The sequence below is a fragment of the Pan paniscus genome, chromosome 11 (assembly GCF_029289425.2).
Source record: "Pan paniscus chromosome 11, NHGRI_mPanPan1-v2.0_pri, whole genome shotgun sequence".
Classification (NCBI taxonomy): domain Eukaryota; kingdom Metazoa; phylum Chordata; class Mammalia; order Primates; family Hominidae; genus Pan; species Pan paniscus.
In genome coordinates this window covers 81,653,009-81,673,320 of record NC_073260.2, presented here as the reverse complement: position 1 = coordinate 81,673,320, position 20,312 = coordinate 81,653,009, and the positions used below count along the sequence as shown (strand labels likewise).

At 36.9% G+C, this 20,312-nt stretch overlaps 1 long non-coding RNA gene across 1 annotated transcript in view; it reads right to left on the bottom strand.

Annotated features, from left to right (window-relative positions):
• The window catches only part of LOC134728543 (uncharacterized), a 747,936-nt gene that overhangs the window by 271,855 nt on the left and 455,769 nt on the right, over positions 1-20,312 (bottom strand). Inside the window, exon 5 of the long non-coding RNA XR_010109059.1 lies at positions 11,628-11,771. This is a non-coding gene — a long non-coding RNA (uncharacterized LOC134728543). The remainder of the gene's footprint in view (positions 1-11,627; positions 11,772-20,312) is intronic.

Sequence of the window (20,312 nt, the reverse complement as noted above, 5' to 3'; positions counted from 1 at the left end):
ATTTTGTCAAATGCTTTTTCTGCATCTATTGAGATGATCATATGATTTTTGTCTTTAATTCTGTTTATGTGGTGTTTCACATTTATTAACTTGTTTTTGTTAAACCAGCCCTGCATCCCTGGTATGAAACCCACTTGATCATGGTGGGTTATCTTTTTTATATGCTGTTGGATTTGGTTAGCTAGTATTTTTGTTGAGGATTTTTACATCTATGTTCATCAGGGATGTTGGTTTGTAGTTTTCTCTTTCTGTTATGCCATTTCCTGATTTTGGAATTAGGGTGATACTGGCCTCTTAGAATGATTTAGGGAGAATTCCCTTTTTTCTTTCTTTGGCAATAGTTTCAGTAATATTGGTACCAATTCTTCTTTGAATGCCTCATAGAATTCAGCTGTGACTCCATCTCATCCTGAAACTTTTTTGTTGGCAATTTGTTTATTACTGTTTCAATCTCAGCACTTGTTATTGGTCTGTCTATTTCCTCTTGATTCAATCTAGGAGGGTTGTATATTTCCAGGAATGTATCCATCTCCTCTAGATTTTCTAGTTTGTGCATGTAAAGGTGTTCATAGTAGACTTGAATGATATTTTGTATTTCTCTGATATTGGTTATAATATCTTCCATTTCACTTCTAATTGAGCTTATTTGGATCTTCTCTCTTCTTGGTTTATCTAACGGTCTATCAATTTTGATTATCTTTTCAAAGAACCAGCTTTTTGTTTCATTTATCTTTTGTATTTTTTTTGTTTGTTTTATTTAATTAGTTCTGCTCTGATATTTTATTTTTTTCTTCCACTGAATTCGGGTTTGGTTTGTTCTTGTTTCTCCAGTTCCTTGAGGTGTGACCTTAGATTGTCTGTTTGTGCTCTTTCAGATTTTTTGATGTAAGCATTTAATACTATGAATGATCCTCTTAGCACTGCTTTTGCTGTGTCCCAGAGGCTTTGATAAGTTGTGTCACTATTATTGATCAGCTCAAAGAATTATTTAATTTCCTTCTTGATTTCATTGTTTACCCAAAGATCATTCAGGAGCAGATTATTTATTTTTCATGTATTTGTATAATTTTGAGGGTTCCTTTTTCAGTTAATTTCCAGTTTCATTCAACTGTGATCTTAGAAGACACTTGATATAATTTTGATTCTCTTAAGTTTATTGAGACTTGTTTTGTAACCTATCATACGGTATATCTTAGAGAATGTTTCATATGCTGATGAAAAGAATGTTTATTTTGCAGTTGTTGGGGAGAATGTTCTGTAAATATTTGCTAAGTCCATTTGTTTTGGGTTACAGTGTAAGTCCATTGTTTCTTTGTTGACTTTCTGTCTTGATGACCTGTGTAGTGCTGTCAGTGGAGTATTGAAGTCCCACATTATTATTCTGTTTCCATCTATCTCATTTCTTAGGTCTAGTAGTAATTGTTTTATAAATTTGGGAGTTCAAGTGTTAGGTGCGCATTTATTTAGGATTGTGACATTTTCCTATTGGACTAATATTTTTATCATTATACAATGTCCTTCTTTGTCTTTTTTAACTGTTGTTACTTTAAAGTATGTTTCGTCTGATATAAGAATAGCTAACAATCCTGCTCTCTTTTGGTGTCCATTTGCATAGAATAATGTTTTCCACCCCTTTACCTTAAGTTTATGTGAATCCTTATGTGTTGGGTGAGACTCCTGAAGACAGCAGATATTTAGGTGGTAGATTCTTATCCATTCTGCCACTCTGTATATTTTAAGTGGGGCATTTAGGCCATTTACATTCAACATTAATATTGAGATGTGAGGTACTATTCTACTCATCATGCTAGTTGTTGCCTGAATACCTTGTTGTTTTTTTCTTTGTGTTAAGGTTTTATAGACCCTGTGAAATTTATCTTTATGGAGGTTCTATTTTGGTGCATTTTGAGGTTTTGTTTCAAGATTTAGAACTCCTTTTAGCATTTCTTGCAGTGTTGGCTTGGCTGTGGCAAATTCTCTCAGCATTTATTTGTCTGAAAAAGACTTTATCTCTCCTTCATTTATGAAGCTTAATTTTTTTGGATACAACATTCTGTTTGTTTTGTTGTTAATTATTTTGTTTGAAGAGGCTAAAGATAGGACTCCAGTCTTTTCTGGCTTGTTGGGTTTCTACTGAGAAATTTTCTGTTAATCTGATAAGTTTTCCTTTATAGATTACCTGAAACTCTTGCCTCACAGTACTTAAGATTCTTTCCTTTGTCTTGACTCTAGATAACCTCATGACTATGTTACTGGGTAATGATCTTTTTGTGATAAATTTCCCAGGTTTTCTTTGAGCTTCTTGTATTTGGATGTCTAGATCTCTAGCAAGGCCAGGGAAGTTTCCCTCAATGATTCCGTCAAATATGTTTTCCAAACTTTGAGATTTTTCTTCTGCCTCAGGAACACCATTTATTCTTAGGTTTGGCCATGTAACATCATCTCAGATTTCTTGGAGGCTTTATCCTTTTATTATTATTTTTTTTATTTTTTTGAGACAGAGTCTTACTCTGTCACCCAGGCTTTAGTGCAATGGTGTGATCTTGGCTCACTGCAATGTCTGCCTCCCAGGTTCAAGCAATTCTCATGCCTCGACCACCTGAGTAGCTGGGATCCCAGGCTTGTGCTACCACACCCAACTAAGGTTTGGATTTTTAGTAGAGACAGTTTCACCATGTTGCCCAGGCTGGTCTTGAACTCCTAAGCTCGAGCGATCTGTCTGTCTTGGCCTCCCAGAATGCTGGGATTACAGGCATGAGCCATCACATCTGGCCTTTTTTAAAAATTATTTTTGTTTGTCTTTATCTGATTGGGTTAATTCAAAAGCCTCGTCTCCAAGCTCTGAAGTTCTTTCTTCTACTTGTTTGATTCTATTGTTGAAACTTTCCAGTGCATTTTCTATTTCTTTAAGTGTGTCTTTCATTTTCGGAAGTTGTGATTGCTTTTTCTTTTTGATATCTATTTCTCTGCAGCATTTTCCATCCATACCCTGTGTTGTTTTTTAAATTTCTTTAAGTTCCTTTTCACCTTTCCCTGTATCACTTTGAATAGCTTAATAATCAACATTCTGAATTTTTTATCTGGCAATCCAGAGATTTCTTCTTGGTTCAGATCCATTGTCACAGAGCTAGTGTGGTCTTTTGGTGGTGTTATAGAAATTTGTTTTGTCATACTACCAATGTCACTTTTCTGATTCCTTCTCATTTGTGTAGACTATTTCAGTGGAAAAATCTGGAGCTCAAGGGCTGCTGTTCAGACTCTTTTGTCCCATGGGCTGGTCTCTTGATGCAGTGTACTCCCACTTCCCCTACAGATGGGGCTTCCTGCAAGCCTGACTACAGTGATTGTTGTTGCTCTTCTGGGTCTAGCCACTCAGCAGGGCTACCAGGCTCTGGGCTGGTGTTGAGGAACGTCTGCAAAGAGTTCTGTGCTGTGATCCATCTTCAGTTCTCCCAGCCATGGATACCAGCACCTGCTCTGGTGGAGGTGGCAGGGGAGTGAAGTAGACTCTGTGAGAGTCCTTGGTTGTACATATGTTTAGTGTGTTGGCTTTCTTTGATGCTGATTCTGCTAGCAGTAAAGTTGTCATGTGGACAGATTCAGGACCACTGGTTAGCCAGGATGTTGCAGACAGTGGAATTATCTGTTGTTTTCTCCTTCCTTGGAGCAGGGTTGTTCTGTCATGAGTTGCTGTAACGTCCTGAGTTGGTGGGTGGCCAGCAGGTGGTGCTTTCAAGAGAGCACCAGAGTTTTTGCATGTCTCGTGGAATTTGTAGTGGCTTGAGGCTTCTTTCAAAGGATCTGTGAATTATTTTGGTTTCCCTGGTCTGCTCCTGTGGTGCTTCCTGGAACAAAATTTCATGGTGTGAGTCTCCACATGACGTTCTGTCCTATCCAAGTGGGAGCTGCATGTCAGCCCTGTCCCTATCCGCCATCTTTCCAGAACTGCCCTACAACTCACTTCCATGAATCTTGAGAAAATCTTGGCCTAACTCCCAACATGAAGGGTGTTTGTTACCTAGCCCCTTTCTCACATTAAACATACACTTGTCATGAAAGAGAGATAGAGATTCTGAATCTGTTTTTCTTGTAAATTTTTACTAATAAGCAGATCTATTTAGGTAAAAATATTCTGAATTTTTATATAGAATTTCAGAAATCAAAAAATTCAGTGTCCTGCTTACAAGCAACTATTATTTTTTAATGACTTTTCTACAGTAACTCCTAAACTCAAGAGGTGAACAAGACATGGTCTATCTTGACAGTCCCATTGGCTGTTGAGATGAGAAAGGTCTTGAATAACACCTGACATTATACTCTACGTTTGTTAATATTAGGAAACCATTGTTTCTTCAATTTACATTTTCCCCTTTTTGCAACAGCCTCATGTTAAAGAAGTAACATAAGTTTAATTATGCTAAATGAAATAAGCCAGTCACAGAAGGACAAATACTGTATGATTCCATGTATATATATGAGGTTGGTAAAATAGTCGAACTCATAGAAACAGAGAGTGGAATGCTGGTTGCCAGGGAATAAGGGGGAAGGAGAAACAGGGAGTTGCTGTTCAATGGGTAAAGTTTTAGTTGTGCAAGATGAGTAAGTTCTAGAGATCTGCTGTATATTGTGGCCTTAGTAAACCATACCGTATTGTGCCCTAAAAAATTTGCTGAGGTTAGATCTCATGTTACGTGTTCTTACCATAAATCAATCAATCACAGATTGGGGCAGAAGGTGATCTGGATCTTCCTGTACATTTTAACTTTACTTATGAATGGGGCAGACACTGAGATTGAGCATTGATAATTCAGAGATTTATTCATGTCCTCATGGATATTCCATAACTTTTTATAATGCCAAATATGTACCATCAAAAATGTGTAGGAACATAGGCCCTGACAGATGTTGAACACTCTTTTTCATCAGAATCATGAATCTTTGTTTCCATGAATCTTGAAAAAAAGACTGCCTAAGATCTTTGAAATGAATATATACAACATAAAACAAATCCATCATAATTAAAAAGCGACTCAAAGGAAATAAACTTCTAGAAGGGAAAAAATAAAAGCAGCCGCTAGACCCCACACCACACCCATAAACTGTTGCACAACTGTTACCACCTCCAGTGATGATGTACTGCCAAACCAAAGACCAAGGTATTCCTAGGATGATATGCTAAATTCCTTACCCAGGCACCCCTGTAGATCCTGTGCATTACAAAAAAAGAGGAAAATTGGTTTATCTCCATGGACAAAGAGTTGGTAGAAAAGAAAAATTTTTAAGGCATGTGTCTGCTGGCGGAGCTCTAGGTAGTATCCTTGGGAATTCTTGCCCTTCCAAAAGATTCTTTGGGGTTATATTGACAGCTTATCTCCAGAACACAAAGAGAGTGTCTGGAAAACACAAAAACTATCAATAAGTAGCTATCACTTTATTGAGAAAATGGAAAATGTGGTAACAAAATGGAATAATTTTGTTCAGAAGCTCTAAAGTTTGCTTTTACTCCATTGAGTGTATAAAAATATGTAAATTGAATTCTCAAGCAATCACTAGGATGCTTCTTTTTGCTTTCTGTGCACTAATCGTGAATTTCAGATGCAGTAAATACCAGTGAGTCCCACAGTTTGGATTGGAATTATTTGATGAATATGCTTATTACCTTGTGAAGCTTGCTAAGGGAGATAATTTATATTTCAGTTACAAACAAGTGTGCAGGAATGGATGGATTCTACAGTAACACCACAACCATGGATATTCGAGCTACCTCACTGAACAAATGTTTATTAAGCCTAATATCTGTTATGTGACATGTCCTGTGCTAAACAATGGGTGCCCATAGATGAATAAAATATTATCCCTTCCTTTTGGGTCTTATTCCCTAATGAGGAGGAATTCCAGAGTTTAAACTTAATAAACGGATTGTTTTCAATTCTATAATGGAGATATAGAGGTTTCTGACTCATATACCCAACTGTTTTCTTGGAAGTATAATACAATGGTTATGAGCATAGTCTTGAGATTTGCACTGACTTGGACTTGCATCTAAACTCCACCTCTTACAAACTGAGTGACTTGGCATGTTATGAGCTTCTGTTTTATTGACTTTAAAATGAGGACAAAATCTTAGCTACTTCACAGGTTGTTATGAGAAGTAATTGAGATCATTCACGTAAAAAAAACCTTGCACAGAGTAAATCTCCAATAAAAATTAGCTCAGATTATTACTGCATTCCAGGCTAACACTTGGGTGTGCACCATTAAGGATCTTGCAAGAGAGTGTAAGAGACATCCTCCTCTGTAAATAGCTCCATTCACAGAGATGTCACTGTTCTCTCCCTTAAGAAAACATTGAGTATTCCCCTTTGCCACACCATGATCTTTGATCTGGATTGGAAATACTCATTTTCATTTTATAGGACCCTTACAAAAAATATAAGTCATATAATAAATTATGTCTTATATTAATAAGATTATAAATAAAAGATAAAACATATATAGAGCCTTATATAAAATGGCCCTATAATTAGCTGAGATAAGACAGAGGAGGCATAATAGAAATTCATAAATTTTCTCTTTGGTTATAAGGATTATTTCTTTCTTTGTTTACTTTAGTAGTGAGGTGTAGCATACATACTATAAAGTATGCAAGTCTTTTATGTACAGTTCAATAAGTTTTACTTATGTGCATACCTATTGACCACTTTCCAGATCAAACACCCTTTCTCACGTACCCTTCCAATAATTACTTCCTCACCAAATGTAACCACTCTTTTGATTTCTATATATGTGTGTGTGTATATATATATATATATATATATATATATATATATATGTTTTGCCTGTTTCAGAACTTTACATAAGTAGAATCAAATATTATGTACACATTTATCTCTGCTCTATCATTCAACATTATGTGATATTCATTCTGGTTGCATGTTGGAGTACTCTTGTTTTTTTCATTAGGTTTGATTCTTTTGGTAATTTTCTATGGGCACATTAATTTTATCTACAAATAATGGCAGCTGTAGTTTTCTTCTACATTTCTGATGCTTGTTTCTTTTTGTTCATTTTTCTTATCTTATTGCAGTGGATAGAACATTCAGTATAATATTAAATAGAAGAGTTAAAAGCAAGACATTCTTATGTCATTCTCATTTACAGAAAGAAAGCTTTTAGTTATTTATTTTAATATTATTGCCATTAAATATTATTTTGGTATCAATTTCTGGTAGGTACTCTGGCACATTAAGAATACCAGGTATTTTATTCTGAAGGATTGTTATCCTAAGTAAATGCTTTTTAAAAATCTGTTGTGATGGTCACATTAGACTTTCCCCCCCTTTTTTAGTATAACAAATAACATTTATTTCTTCTTCTATTATTACGCCAATTTTGTATAACTGGAATAAAGCCTACCTAGACACAATATATTGCTCTTTTTTTGTAATCCTGGGTAGAATTTGCTAATTTTTTATTTTAAAATTTTGCATCTTTTTTGATGAGAGATTTGGCCATTACCACCAAGAAATTTTAATAATGTTCTCTGGTGTTAAGGTCATGCTGGCCTTATAAAATGAACCACAGCAGTTCACAGAGGGAAATTTATAGGTCAAAATGCATGTATGCTTGTATTACAAAAGGATAAAGCCTGAAAATCAAAGATTAAATGACCACATAAAGGAACTAGTAAATAAACAGCAATTTAAAGTCATAGAAGAAATAAAATATTTAAGATATGTAATCTATGAAATAGAAAACAAAATGAAGTAGAAAAATAAAGAAGGCCAAAGTTTATTCTTCAAAAATAAAAAAATTGATAAACCTCTAAAGATTGACAGGCACAAAATAGAAAAAAGTCACAAATTACTATAACATGCAGATAAAAGAGAATATTCCTACAAAGTATAATTTAAAAAATAATAGGAATATATAATTTTAAATATTATACCAATAATTTTAAAATTTAGAAGAAATGGACAAATTCCTTTTTAAAAGTTAACTATCAAAATTGATGAAATAATCTAATTTTCCTTATATTGTTGATGAATTGAATATGAGTCTAAAATTTTCTTGCAAAGAGTGTTTCATGCCTAGATAAATCCTCTGGTCAATTTTTGCAAACATATAAGAAAGAAATCACACTATTGAAAAGTCAACCATAACTTTAATGTTTCTCCTTTAAAAGTAATGTATCTTTTTTCCTTTAGATGCTTTTAGGATTTGCTCTTTGTTTTGAGCTTTCAACAGTTTTACTATGATGTATCTAGGTGTGATGTTCTTTGATTTGCCCTGCTTTTGATTCATAGATATGCTTGAATCAGTAGACTTCCAGCAATTTTAGATAATTCTAGGCTATGATCTCTTCAGAGAATCTTCTCTCTCTTTCTATCTCGCTTCTTTTTCTGGACTCCAATAACACATAAGTTTAATCTTTTTACTGTGTACCTTATATCTCCTATGGTTTTAAAGCATCTCTCTCTTTCTTGTCTCTCTTTTTTTCTGTCTCTTTCTTTCTCTCCTTCAATCTAAATATTTTCTACTAACCTATCTTCTTATATATGAATCCTTTTCTTATGAGTCTAATCTGCTGTTAAATTACATTAATTATAAAGATTCCTATTTTGTTATTTTTATAGTTTCTTAATTTGCTGTGCAATTATCCACCTTCCCTATTTTCCTTGCACACATTAATCATAATTATTTTAATGTTCATATCACTTAGTCCCAACAGCTGCATGACTTACGGATCTGTTTCTATTTTCTCCCGATTTTTGTAGATTTGGTTATTTTTCCTGGCATCCTGGAAGTCTTTGAATGAATGATAAATAACGTGCATGAAAATCCTAGTGGTCCTAGGTAATGTTATCTACCCTAGAGGGAATTTCATTTTTATTTGTCAGACATTAGAATACAAGTATTTCTCCTTGATCCAGTAAAGACTAGTCTATTTCTGGTTTTCTAGCACTCCTAGGGAGTAAGCTTTCAGGGTTTGCCACTAAAATCCAAGAGTGTTTATTAAGGCCTTTAGCAAATCCCAAAGCTGTGATAATCTCTGCTTAGCTTTTTAATAGTTGCTTTATACTTATTTTCTTAGAATCTTGCTCTGCTTAATTACTGATTAGTGGGTCTCAAAATGTCTTGAGGGGAAATTTCCTACACTTTTCTATGGTTCCCTTTTCTCTAAATCTTGGTCCCTCATGTTCTGGCTGTTTAGGTTGGTCTCCAGTGCCTTCAAAAACAGCATTGGTTTTGGTGTTTGTTTGGGTTTTATTTTGATTGTTTTTGTAGATGGTTTTGTGCCGTAGCCAACTTTCAAAATTCTCTTATAGAACAGTGGGTCTGATACAAGTTACTCCATCACAGCTGGAAGCAGACTGGTCTTTAAATATGTTTTCATATTATCTTATCTAGACAAACCATGAGAAAATCAGGGCAGCTGTAACAAGGACTATTTTCCAGATGAAGAAATAGAAACTCAGAAGCATTAATGATTCCCCCAGATGGTCAGTAAGCTGCAGGGCCAAGTCAGTCTTAAAATCCTTGTCATCAGCTCTTCATCATCGGCACTTTCTACCTTACTAGTGTTTACCAAAATTCTGTCTCTGATAGACCACTTAATGGTCTTTTGGAGGAACTGTGATTACTAATTTTTGTGAAAAAATATCATAATCTAAATAGCAAGTATAAAACATGATAGAAAATATACTTTTCATTAATATTACCATTTCTTACCAAGGATTGGGATGGTTTTGTTTGGCATCCTCCACAGAGATAAAAATCACTCTTTTAGCTCAAACCACAAGCTCTGTGTCTTTTCTTTGCTTAGTATTTATATCAACTATGCTACATTCTGCCTTTGCAATACTATTCAACAGTGAGAATGCTAGCACGTGTTAGGAGACTTTGTGGGAGAATGAGAGATATTTCTATTGTACTTTAAACCAAAGCTTGTGGACAGAATACACTGAATATAACATTCAGCTCTCTTTCACCAATGATGTCAGTGAAAAAACTGTAAACAAGTAACAAAGGTTTCAAAGTTTCAAATTGGAAGATGCAGTAAATGAAGTATTACCACTACCCTTATTTATACAAACAAATAGAAAATATTTGTTTATGTTTCATTGATTATGTGAATGTAATCTTGAAATCAAGTCAAGAAAATATTAATTGATTTGTCTGATGAGTTAAGCAAATATACTGCTAGTTATATGACTTGAATGAACCATTTCAAGTAATAGAAAAGGTCTTTACTGGAATTATCAATATTATGAAGACATTTTTAATTTTATTTATTATTTCAAGTATTCATGTACACAATTTCCATCTTGAAATGCAAATTAAAACTACAGTGATGTCCTTCTACAAATCCATGCGACTGAATAAATTTAAAAGTCTGACAATACCAAGTATTGGTGAAGATATGAAGCAAGAAGCTGTTATGCAGGGTTGGTATGAATGAAAATTGGCTTGTGATTACTGTATTAATTTACATTCCAAACAATAGTGTATGAGGTGCCCTTTCTCAACATTCTCACCAACACTTATCTTTAAACCACTTTAGAAAAGTGTCATTTCCCATACAATATTCTATGACCAAACAGTAACAATTCCATTTCTGCGTATATACCTAGAAAAATGTATTCACATACCTAGAAACATGTAAAAGAAAGTTCATGGTAGCAATTTTTGCAATAGCTGAAAATAATTCTAACATTCATGAAGCTATCAAAATGTTAGGATGGATAAATAAATTGTGGTTATTAATATGGTGGAATTTTATACTACAGGAAAAGTTAACTCATTAGAGCTAGGTACAATAAACCTAATTTAATCTTACAAACACATTATTTATTGAGAGACTTTTTTAAATTATGAATTTATATAAAGTTTAAAACCAGTTAATATTTGACATTTTATTTAGGGCCACATATAAAAGCAATAAAAGTACAAAGAATCTCAAGAATGAAAGTAATGTGCATATCAAGACAATGTCTTAATCTAAGAGGGATAAAGAGAATGTGATTGAAAAGGGATACCCTGGGGCAAGGGGTTGCTTCTACAGTGTAGACAACAATCTATTCCCTTATTTAGGTAGTAGTTAAAAGGATATTTACTTTCTGATTATTCATTACATTGTGCATTTATTTCCTATGCATCTTTCTCTTCATGTGTTGTATTTCACCATTTAAAAAGTTATAAAAGTTTCCTTTTGGAAAACAGCATACTTCACTTTGGAAAAGAAGAATCTCATTTTCAGGGGAGTAGGCTAAAAAGACACATACTGCCATCTGATTTTATCTACAAATTTCTGTACTGTATTTCCTTCAACACCAAATCAAGATTAGTAGGCAGACTCGTGTGTGGAGACTCATATTATGAACTTTTGCTCCAAGAACTACCACAGGAATATACCAGGAAAGCCAAGAGACCCTTTGAAGGAAGTGCATTGCTCCCACAGGCTCCAAGACACTTGAAAAACTGAGAGTGTCCAAAGTGTGAAAGTGTGAAAGAGGGATGATCCATCCCCAAACACACACCCTCAGTGGGGAACCTGAAGGTCCAAATCACGGGAGAAAGATCCAAACTTACCTGGAGCTGAGACAAATTTAAAGATCCGACCTTACCTGGAGCTGAGACAAATTTAGAGAGCCGAGTGAGTACAAGGGTAGAAGAAGCAGCAGGAAGAGCTCTGTGGGCTCTCTTGGTCTCCAGTGAAGTCATTTCTGACTTTGTCTCACAGAGGTCCTTGAGGAGGGCTGCCAGAGGAACTGGGAAAAGACCGCAGAGGGAAGGAAACCTCAAATGAACTTTGTAACAGTTTCAACCAACGCAAAGATTCCTGGACAGAACTTGTAGGGGGGAGGGTGAATTGGGTGTGCTGACATGGCACAGAAGCTGGGGGAGATGGGGAGGTGTGAAACCTGAAAGTTCTGCTTGCTTTATCAGCCAAGAGGCTGGTAGTCTGAGGCAAGTTCTCATTCCTGTTCACCGCTGCCTGGAAACGAACTCAGTGCTGTTGGCAGGTGCACAGTGGGAGTGGGACTCGCCTTTTGGGCTGCATGGGACCTGGGTGAGGCCTGTAACTGCTGGTTTTCCCCCACTTCCCTGGCAACCTTCATGACATAGCAGAGGCGGCCATAATCCCCCTGGGAACATTACTCCATTGGCCTGGGAACCATGCCTCCATCCCCCACAGCAGCCATAGCAAGCCTCATCCAAGGAGAGTGTGAGCTCAGACACACCTAACCCTGCCCCCATCTGATGATCTTTCTCTGCTTGCCCTGGTAGCCAGAAGCCAAAACACATAATCTCTTGGGAGCTCTAGGGCCCTGCCCACTGCCTGATCCTTCCTATACTACCGCAGCTGATGCTCTCTTAAAAGCTCCACCTGGGCCAGGCTCCATGGCTCACGCCTGTAATCCCAGCAGGCGGATCGCCTGAGGTCGGGACCAGCCTGGGCAGCATGGTGAAACCCCATCTCTACTAAAAATACAAAAATTAGCCGGGCTTGGTGGCAGGCACCTGTAATCCCAGCTACTTGGGAAGCTGAGGCAGGAAAATTGCTTGAACCCGGGAGGCGGATGTTGCAGTGAGCCGAGATTGTGCCATTACACTCCAGCCTGGACAAGAGAGTGAGACTCCGTCTCAAAAAAAAAAAAAAAAAAGGCCCCACTTCCTGTCAGGAGGCCAACCAGCACAAAACTAGTATAGTAAGCAAAACTACAAACTAAGTACCCTCACAGAGTCCATTTAACCCCCTTGCCACCTCCACTGGAGGAGTTGCTGGTATCCATGGGTGACAGACATGAAGATTGTTCACACCACAGGACTCTGTGCAGACACCCATCAGTACCAGCCTGGAGCTCAGTAACTCTGCTGGGTGGATAGATCCAGAAGAGAAATAACAGTTACTATAATTCAGCTCCCAGGAAGCCACATCCCTATGGGAAGGGGGAGAACACTACATCAAGGGAGCATCCTGTGGGACAAAAGAATCTGAACAGCAGCCCTTGAACCCCAGATCTTCCCTCTGACATAGTCTACCCAAATTAGAAGGAACCAGAAAAACGATTCTGGTAATATCACAAGTCAAGGTTCTTTAACACCCCTAAAAGATCACACTAGCTCACCAGCAATGGATCTAAACCAAGAAGAAGTCTCTGAATTACCGAAGAATTCAGACGGTCAATTATTAAGCTAATCAAGGAGGCATCAGAGAAAGGTGAAGTCCAATTTAATAAACTCAGAAAAAGATGCAATATATGAAGAGAAAAATCTTCAGTGAAACAGATAGCATAAATAAAAAACAATCACAACTTCTGGAAATCAAGGACACATTAGAGAAATGCAAAATGCACCGGAACATCTCAGAAATAGAATCGAACGAGCAGAAGAAAGAACCTCAGGGCTCAAAGACAAGGTTTTTTAATTAACCCAATCCATCAAAAATAAAGAAAAAAGAATTTTAAAAAAAGCCTCCAAGAAGTTTGGGACTATATTAAGTGTTCAAACCTAAGAATAATTGGTGTTCTGGAGGAATAAGAGAAATCTAAAAGTCTGGAAAACATATTTGAGGAAATAATCGAGGAAAACTTCCCCAGCCTTGCTAGAGATCTGGACATCCAAACACAAGAAGCTCAACGAACATCTGGGAAATTCATTGCAAAAAAAATCATTGCCTAGGCACATAGTCATCAGGTTATCTAAAGTCAAGACAAAGGAAAGAATCTTAAGAGCTATGAGGCAAAAGCATCAGGTAATCTATAAAGGAAAGCCTATCAGATTAACAGCAGATTTCTCAGCAGAAACTGTACAAGCTAGAAGGGATTGAGGCTCTATCTTCAGCCTCCTTAAACAAAACATTTATTAGCCAAGAATTTTGTATCCAGTGAAACTAGGCTTCATAAGTGAAGGAAAGATAGTCTTTTTCAGAAAAACAAATGCTGAGAGAATTTGCTACTACCCAGTCAGCATTACAAGAACTGCTAAAAGGAGTTCTAAATCTTGAAATGAATCCTCAAAAACACCAAAATAGAAACTTCTTAAAGCATACATCTCACCTATAAAACAAAAACACAATAAATAAAAAAAAAACCCAAAGTATTCAGGCAACAAATAGCACAATGAATAGAATAGTACCTTACATCTCAATACTAATGTTGAATATAAAGGGCCCAAATGCTCCACTAAAAAGACACAGAATGGCAGGATGGATAAGAATCCACCAACCAAGTATCTGCTGCCTCACCTAACACATAAGGACTCACATAAACTTAGGGTAAAGGGATGGAAAAAGATATTCTATGCAAATGGACACCAAAAACAAGCAGGAGTAGCTATTCTTAGATCAGACAAAACAAACTTTAAGGCAACAGCAGTTAAAAATGACAAAGAGGGATATTCTATAATGATAAAAGGATTTGTCCAATGGGAATGTATCACAATCCTAAATATACATGCACCTAACACTGGAGCTCCCAAATTTATAAAACAATGATTACCAGACCTAAGAAACGAGATAGACAGCAACACAATAATAGTGGAGACTTCAATACCCCACTGACAGCACTAGACAGGTAACCAAGACAGAAAGTCAACAAAGAAACAATGGATTTAAACTATACCCTAGAAGAATTGGACTTAACAGATTCTTACAGAACATTTTACCCAACAACTACAGAATATACATTCTATTCATCAGCACATAAAACATACTCCAAGATAAGCCAGATAGACCATATGATGGGCCACAAAACAAGTCTCAATAAATTTAAGAAAATCGAAATTATATCAAGTACTCTTTTAGACCACCGTGGAATAAAACTGGAAATCAACTACAGAAAGAACCCTCAATGCCATACAAATACATGGAAATTAAACCTGCTCCTGAATGATTGTTGGGTCAACACTGACATCAAGATGGAAATTAAAAAATTCTTTGAACTGAATGATAGTGACACAATCTATCAAAACCTCTCGGATACAGCAAAGGCGGTGCTAAGAGGAAAGTTCATAGCATTAAATGCCTACATCAAAAAGTCTGAAAGAGCGCACGTAGACAATCTAAGCTCACACCTCAAGGAAGTAGAGAAACAAGAACAAATAAAACCCAAACCCAGCAGAAAAAAAGAAATAACAAAGATCAAAGCAGAGCTAAATGAAATTGAAACAGAAAAAAAATACAAAAGATAAATGAAATAATAAGTTGTATATTCGCACTTTTGTTGGCAATAAAATCCAGCAATTATTTTTAAAGTATTTTTATAGAAAAAATCATTTCTATGGAAAAAAATCATTTTTAAAGCCTGAGAAGTACATAGTACATGCATGCAAAGCTCTGAAGACCTCATGCTACTATTTAATCAAGTTTTATAAAAGGCAATTTACTACACACTAGGTTCAAAATGATCGCTGGCCTTATTAAATAAAATTTTCCTTTGTTTATTTTTGGATTTCCTATTTTCACTTTTATATCCAGATGCTTCTAGCTGTTTTTCCCTTGTCTAAGCACATACATAATCACATTCTATATTCATTCTGAATCCTGGTCACTAAAGATGATTATAGTGGTGGTATATTTCTGTCAATACTTTTATAACTGTCTTTATGTTTTCATAAACTACTTTTGTGTGATTGCTCTTCTTATAAAATTAGAAATTGAATAATAAATTCCAATAGTGACAATGTAAAAAAGTCAAATGTAACAAATGCAAATGGTAACATGCTAATAATATGAAAATAAGTTGACCTAAGCACACTGCATTCGATTAACCGAATGGAAGCTGAGACCTGATCAGCAGAGTTCTTGCAGCACGTGGGCCACTTTTAGGATGCTAATGACAATTAAAACCAGAGCACACATCAGTGAGAATTACATTTATCTTATGTTTTAAATGTGTTAAATATTTGTGAATGAAGGGTTTTAAGTTTCCTTTTTCCTCTGAAATTCATAAACGATTTGCCCCAAAGCCACCAGAGGACAGGAGTGATTTATGGACCACACTTTAAGAAACCCTGCTTTGTGTTCTGCTGTGATCTTCGAAACCAAACCCAAAACTTTCAAAACCCATCTAGCCAGTTTTAGGACCCATGAAAATCTCATTAGCAATTCAGTTCAAAATGCCTCATTTCTTAGCTTGCTCTGTGACCAATTAAAAAAAAATGTTTTGCCCAAAACAATTATGAAAGTTACGGCTAGCATTTTCCAAGACTCAAATTTAGATCTCAGAGCTCCCCTTTATTTTCTGCTACAGTCTTGGGCTTACAATCACCCCATGTACTAACAACACTTTCAGACAGAGGAACCTAGTGAAGGGAGACAGCTTCACTAAGGGATTTCTGGATGCTGAAGTTCTGGGGATACCTTCTCTGCAATGCAGAGCTTTTAGTGAGAGAATAACATGTGAAAAGTCAGAATACTTACTTCAGGGGCATAGCTACAAGCTGGGAAGCTCTAAGAGTTGAAACCCAGACACCAGATCTTGTTTTCCTGACATTTGTGAAATTTTTCAATTTTATCATATTGCCTGAAATGAACAAATGAAATGAAAAGATTCTTTGGGGCTGATTTCCATGCTACTTTAAGGGCAAATAGCCTGAAATGATTATGAGGTCATTCATACCTCATTGCAAATTATTTTGGTCACCAGGAATTCCTTTTGATGACAACAATGTATTTTGATTAAGATGAATGAAGCATCCTATACTTGACAACAGGAAAGGAGGGTTTCATAATAAAACAGTTTAGGGAAACATGAAACTGCTAGGACCCGCAAGGTGACTGTGAGAAAGCGAGAAAAAAATTATGGATGAGTTTCTGGAAGAGGGTACCAAACCAATTTTGTTTCTTTCAGGTTGTCGCATGGGATAACCTTACCAGTAATGTGAGAAGAAACTGTTTTTTCCCCTTCTTCTCATTCCTTCTCTCTTTGGGCTCATATTCCTAGACTCCCATATAAATGGCAGACAGATTTGCATCTTATAACATGAAGGATTTTCATTTTTATTTTTTTCCTAATATAGTACTTTATATTATGGGTTACATTAGGTGTTAAAAAGTTTTGGGGAGGGCCGGGCGTGGTGGCTCATGCTTGTAATCCCAGCACTTTGGGAGGCTGAGGCGGGTGGATCATTTGAGGTCAGGAGTTGGAGACCAGCCTGGCCAACATGGTGAAACCCCGTCTCTACTAAAAATACAAAAACTTAGCCGGGTGTGGTGGCAGGCACCTGTAATCCCAGCTACTGGGAGGCTGAGGCAGGAGAATCACTTGAACCTGGGAGGCAGGGGTTGCAGTCAGCCAAGGTCTCGCCATTGCACTCCAGCCTGGGGAATAAGAGTGAAACTCTGTCTCAAAAAAAAGAAAAAAAAAGTTTTTGTGAGAACCTATCATATCCCCCATTTATAACATTCCTTCTACCAGAAATCACAAACTGAATTCCAAAAAACTGGATCATAAATACATATTTGAAACACAACTCACTTTTATTTTATTATTTTTTCTTTTTCAGATGGAGTCTTGCTCTATCGCCAGGCTGGAGTACAGTAGTGTGATCTTGACTCACTGCAACCTCTGCCTCCCGGGTTCAAGCAATTCTCCTGCCTCAACCTCCTGAGTAGCTGGGATTACAGGCGCCCACCACCACACCTGGCTAATGTTTTTGTATTTTTAGTAGAGACGGGGTTTCACCATGTTGGCCAGGCTGGTTTCGAACTCCTGACCTCAAGAGATCCGCCTGCCTCGGCCTTCCAAAGTGCTGGGATTACAGGTGTGAGCCACCGGGCCTGGCCACAACCCACTTTTAGATAGAATATGCTGTTTGCCAAAGTGACTAGCATCTCATTACATCTCTTATCTGTCCCCCTTTCCTGAGAACATTCTGATGCTACATGGAAATAAGATAATGGAACATTGCTATTAGCAGGGGTCATACAATGAAAAAAGGATTGCCAGAAGAATAAAACTGTTTATTTTTTTTTCTAATTGAAAAACCCAAGTGACCTCATTCCCTAGGGATGTCTTTTAGCGAACTAGGAACATATTTTGAAACCATATCCCAGCTGGGAAAAAAAGAAACAACAGTAGAGTGAATGAGGGTAAGGTTTCTGGATTTCACAAGAAACAACAGAGTCAAATCAATCAGTAAAAACTCTTCTTGCAAGGAGAATAGCTCAATTAAGGAGAATGGAATGAAGCAGCCTGGGGGGACTCGTTTGCTCATCATTAGCTCACGTGAAGTTCTTGGCACTCTGCTGCCTTTTACTTTAGTTTCAGCCACAACTTCAGTGCATAACTATTTAAAGGTATCTGTGTGTTGGAGAGCTCTGCTCACTCCAGCGGTGCTATATGGGAATTAGGGAAGCTGGCACAGTGGTTTTGTGGTTATGACTGAGACCAATTAAAGCAATGAAGGTGATGTCTTGCCTCTGATTTATTGCTTCCTAAAAGGTGTAATACAGAATGCATCCCTGTGCTCCTAATCCTTGCTGCTAGAAGGAGGACTGGAAAGAAAAAGAGGAAGGTAAAAAATTGTCTTAAGTTTTTCAGTTTCTTGAAAAAGTGTGTGTGTGTATGTGTGTTGCCCATTTATTTGGAACTTTACAATTCATTCTAGAATCTTTGTTAAAAGTGTGTGTAAAGACACAGGTTTTGGTAAAATTGGCCTCTCAACTTAATTCAACAAATTCCTACGGCATGTGCTTGTATTCTCCTAGGCAGTTGGATGTATTAGGAATGAGCGTCATTGCCAACAGCTTGAACAATAACCTGGCATAACATCATGTATCTGCTGGACTAGCTGAAATCCAAGTGACACAAAGGAAACTAGGCTGAAGTATGGGACTTGCTATACAAAAATAAATTCTGTTGAAGGAAAACAAAAGCGAAACATTAAGACCTTCAGAACAGCCAGTATTTCTATGGGGACAGGGTAAAAATCTCAACTTATTAGTCGAAAGAATTTTTCCCCTGGCAGGAAGGAAATGGCCTGCTCTCCTGTTGTGTGAGGCATACAATGAGCTGAGTGGGAAAAGCATGGGATCTTTGTCATGAGTTACACTAACCAACCTCAATCAAATTAGGAAACCACAAATGAGAGGAATTAACTTCTAAGTGAGAGGGTCATCCCTTTATATAAAGGAATGATCTCTTATGCTAACTAAAGGTCTTGGTTTGGAAGACTCATTCAAACAGAAAGTACAGCCTGCCCTGTGGGTACTGTTTCGACTGACTGATTTAAATGCAGTCATAGAAGTACAATGTCATAACTTTCCCTCTAGACAAACAGGTTCTTTATGCCACTGTTTCAGTCGAGGGAGTCAAATAATACCTTTTTTATTGCAGTATTTTTAGACATTGGATACATCTGGAAAAATATTCAAGCAGATAATTAGATTGCATTAGCAATGTGTCTGTTGTGGTTTCCCTGATCCCAGAGAAGGCAGCCCTTTATGAAGCACTTGGCCACAGTATCCACAAAATCTACTGTGTAAATTGGCCCACACTAAAGCATGTGGAAAACATTTTTTGGCTGAAACTCGAAACCATTCATGTGGCTTTGAGACTGGGAAGCTTGGGCTGCCAACATCAATAGAACTTTGTACTACAAACCCAAATGGTCATTTAGACATGTGTACTTCTCTGCTCACAAATGCACTGAGGTCAAATATTTTTTAATCTTGGGAATTTTTTCTCTTTATACAGCCTCATATTTCATGCAGGAAATGAGACTGAGTACAACAAACACAAATCATTGAGACTGACAGAGCATATTGGGTTCAAAACCCAAGCCTTGACTCTAATTGCTCTCCAAAGGCCCCTGGCTCAAGGTAACTGTTGATTTAGTTCAGCTGTTTTCAATCAGCACTGGAAGGTCTCACTAAGACAAACTGGTGAGGCCGCGTTACATTTGTACCCGGGGATCCCTTGAGTATAAGTATAACACAGTTAGCATTTTAAAAATTGCATTTGTCTGTACGCTGCAGGCAGTAATTACAAGCAGGCAAATCTTTTGTGAAAGATGCTGTGACCTTCCTTCTAGTGAAAGAGTGATGATGGCTTCTACAGGAGGAAAAATAATGTTTCCATTCAGAGTTCAGAGAGGAGGCCCGCCTCTTTTCAAATGGTTGCCAAACTTGACAGCCAGTTTGTTGTTATATTTTGGTGAATATCAGAGTAACTTATTGCTTGAGGGAGCCAATTTCTTGGTATTACTTAACTGTTGAAGGATTTTAGAAAGCATACTATTCTGAACTCCCAGAGAAGTGATTGCTACCTTCTTAGTTTTTCTACGCAGCCTATAAGACATAGTAA